The following is a 4200-nucleotide window of genomic DNA, read 5'->3' as shown; positions in this document are numbered from 1 at the left end:
GTGTGTGTGTGTGTGTGTGTGTGTGTGTGTGTGTGTGTGTGTGTGTGTATCTGTCCATCTATCTGTGGTCTTGTCTGCCTAGTATTATCATGATGACGGATTTTGGTGCTATCTGTGCCTGAATTGTCTATCTTGGCAGCAGTCGGGGTGCTGTGTTGACATGTCCCAGTTCATAGGCCACCCGGATCAGATGTCCGCACTGACCCTGCCAGCTCGCATATGGAGCCTGCATATGGGGCCTCATCTATAAGAAATAGGTGCCCTGAAGGAGCTGCAGTCCCTCCAGCGACGCAAACGCAGTTCATGGAGGCCAGCTCTTCCAAAAGGGCCGTAGGATGTAAAGTGACATTTCAGCATTTGTTTACAGGATACTACAACAATCTGTAACACATACAGAGTGCTGTGAAAAAGTATTTGCCTGCTTTCTGATTTCTTTTTCTCTTTTTTTGGCACATTTTTCACACATTTGGGATCAACAAACAAATTTTAATATTAGTCAAAGATACCCTGAGGACATACAAAATGCTGTTTTTAAATATTGATTTTGTTTATTAAGGGCAAAAGGCATTCAATTCTACCTGGTCTTATATGAAAAAATAATAGCCCGCCTTTGTTAAATCATGAATATTAGGCTTGATTACTGCCAGACTTGTTGAATCATGAAATCACTTACACAGAGCCTGTCTGACGAAGTGAAGCAGGCAAAAGATCCGAAGAAGCAACAGATCAAGCCAAAATCTAAAGAAACCCACAAACAGAGCCACTTCTGAGGCTTCGGGTCTCCAGTGCCATAATCCACAAATTGAGAAAACTTGGAACAGTGGTGAACCTTTCTAGGAGAGGCCAGCCTACAAAAGTTACTTCAAGAGTGCATCGACGACTCATCCAGGAGGTCAGAACTGCATCTAAAGAACTGCAGGATTACCTCAGTTAAGTTCAGAGTTGATGCTTCAACAATAAGAAAGAGACTGGCAAAAAACATTGTGATGATCCCGAAGACATTTAGGAAAATATTTTGTGGTCTGGTTTGTGTTCTGTTACATTTGATGTAAAACTAGCACAGCATTTCAGAAAAAGAACATATTTTTCCCTCTTAATAAATGACATCATCATTTAAAACTGCCTTTTGTATTCACTTGGGTTATCTTTGTCTAAAATTTAAATTTGGTCTGATGACCTGAAACATTCAAGTGTGACAAATAAGCAACAAACAAAGAAATCAGAAATGGGGTAAATAAGTTTTCCTAACATAATGCATTATTTACAGCAAGCAGAGCAGCGTTAATACTTTTATTAGCATTGACCCCGTGAGCTAATATTAGAATATATCATTTGATCTAATGATTAATCTATTCACACAGAAATTTGAGTAAAAAAATCCAGGATCTGCAATATGTTACATGAACCGATGACATACACATTACCACGTGAGATACTATGATTACTCATACTCTCACATTACATATTACTCAGACCTGTACACGCTATTATACAAAAGATGCTATTATTTTGGAAATAATTGGGCTCAGGGGTTGTTTTGCTGGTTAGTTCTGGAAAATTAGGACTGAAAAATAACTGAAATAATCTTGATTGACAGAAACTCAATAGTTTATGATGAGAGATTTAGTTGCCGTGCTCAACCCATGTGTATGGTTGTTTTGTCCACAAATTATTAATTTTTTATAAATGTTTTCTTGGAAAAACTTTTTAGAACTGCCTCAGATCTCTCTGGGAAATGGTAAAAGAAAAAATCTTTAGTATATTATAACAATCAATCCACCGCTTCCCATGGCTGCTTATCCAGCGTAGAGTTTGGAGTCCATCCCAGCTCACCTTGGGCAAAAAGGTATAGGCTGATCACGTCATAGTCCACCACAGGGCAAACACACACAGACAGATAACCACACACTTTAATACACATGTAAAGCAATTACAAATCACCAAATAACCTAGCATAGATGTTTTTGGATTGTGGGAGGAGACCCACTCAGGCACAGGCAGAGCCTGCAAGCTCCACACAGAAAGTCTTAATAATTTATTTTGATATAATTCACTACTGACAAAATCCATTAAACAACCCTGACACTGATGCCCTGTCATCCTCATTGGATGTAATTTTTTGGCATTGAAACATGTAAACATCCACTTACATCTTCCTTCTTCTTCTTCTTCTCCTTTTGAACTCCCTCTTATCTGTAAGTCCTGTGAAACAACATCAGAACCTTTTCTGGCTTCAGCCGTGGACACGTGTTTTAATTTTTTTTCAGTCAGTCGGTCATTCTCAGGTCAAGTCCCAGAAAACTTAATTCCTCAGTATGCTGTTAATATCTGCATGTGAAGTTAAAGTGAATGTATATCACAAACGCAGGCATCAGAACAAAATGAGCTGGTGCTCACGTGTCGCAACTCACAGCAACTCCGCACTTTACTTGTTCTGTGAAAAAAGTAAAACTGGGAGGTAACTTTTAGAAATGTCAATGTTTTATAGATGTGCGAGCTATAACTAACATCTTAGTGACACGGATATTTGGGAGTTTAAATAAATATCTTTTCTTTTAAATGCTTAAGAATCACGACAACATTATACACTGTGCAGGAAATCTACAAACTGCGCACTGGGTCACTCCCTAGGTTATCTTGAACTTGAATATATCTTTGGCATGTTTCTGCTGCAGCTTAGCTGTTTGTTCTTTTTTTTTTTCATCTGTCTACTCACATTTTCACCAATACTAATAAACACATCAATCTCACTAATATCTATTAAGCCCTAAAGTGAGCACACTTTGACAGTTTTACTTCCTTTCTCTGGGAATTATTTTCTGCTAGTTGTTACCAGCTGGTCCACAAAGAAAAGCACACACCTGGTTTAGATTTTAAAATTGGACACATGTCTCTATGGCCAAAGTAAATAAAAAGCATGTGTAATAAATGTTAGGCTAGCACGTTTGATCCCAAAATGAGAAAAATACAAATATCATAACTTATGAGAGGTTATCATGATCTCATGAAGACAAAACTTTGTGGTTCATGAATCTGACAAATTCTTTAACAGCTGTTGATAAATCACTGCCCCCCCCCCCCCTCCTCAAAAAAAGAGTCATAAGACAGAGCTGAGAGACTGTGATAGGAGAATGAACAATCTTATGTTAGCTTAGTTTCATATTAAAGTCACAAGCCATAATACTGTTAGGACACCTTGAATAAAAAAAAGTTGTATAAAGTTGTATATATGGCCAAAGTAAAGTTTGTACATTTATTTATTTTTTTATGTTTCTGCAAGAAGTTCTTTAAACGGAATTATATTCTAATGCTAAAATATAATCCATTTTCAAATATACTGCTTTATTTTTTATTATTATTGATAAAGTTGCAGTTATTTACTTGTTATCCTGAAGAAACAACACCAAAAAAAGTTTTAATGGTTGAACGTCAGACTGGAGAGCTGCCCAGGGTGTGCCCCGCCTCCAGGCCTACCGTAGATGGGATAGGCTCAGTATTTATACAGCATTGTAGGTGGCTTTAGTTTGCATGAGGGCATGAACGTCAAGCAGATTACTGAAACTTGCTCCTATTTTAAGTATACTATACCGCAATCCCTCCGATGACACCTGACATCAACTACCAACAACAAGTGCAGACTTGATGTTCATTGAGATGAGTTAGGAAGGATCCAGATGAAATCGGTGCAAGTGCAAAAACAATGGCGACAAGTCCATAAAAGTCCATAAAATAATAACTAAATGCATAAAGTTTTCACTAGTTATTGACAATATGTTTCTATGGAATTATTTATTTAGCAATATCGCTTTCTTTGTTTCTTCAAATCAATGAACACAACGTTAAAAAAAAAAGAAGAAACAAACTAAATTTGAGTATCATATTCAAAACAGAAAAGCACAATTAAAGGAAGTGGTGTGGTTAAATATGCAAAACAAATGTTAAACTGTTCCAAACTCTTTCAATGAGGACCACACAGAGGCGGCTTTTATTTATCCAAGTGAACTTTTTTTTTGCACAAGGCAAGGACAGGACCTCTGCGTCCTTATTTGCTCTCAAGTTCGCTCTTTTCTATCACCCCTTCAATCCAAACGCCCTCTTTTGGCTAAAAAAAAAAAGTCTGGATATTTGCAGCCTGTAGCTCCTCCCATCAACACAAACAAGTCAGCTGTTTGCTTTTCGTGCAGTGAGGTTAACTGATAA

This window comes from Pundamilia nyererei, unplaced genomic scaffold (genome assembly GCF_000239375.1).
Source record: "Pundamilia nyererei isolate P.nyererei 1_Seehausen unplaced genomic scaffold, PunNye1.0 scaffold00044, whole genome shotgun sequence".
NCBI lineage: Eukaryota > Metazoa > Chordata > Actinopteri > Cichliformes > Cichlidae > Pundamilia > Pundamilia nyererei.
This window is presented reverse-complemented; position numbering follows the sequence as displayed.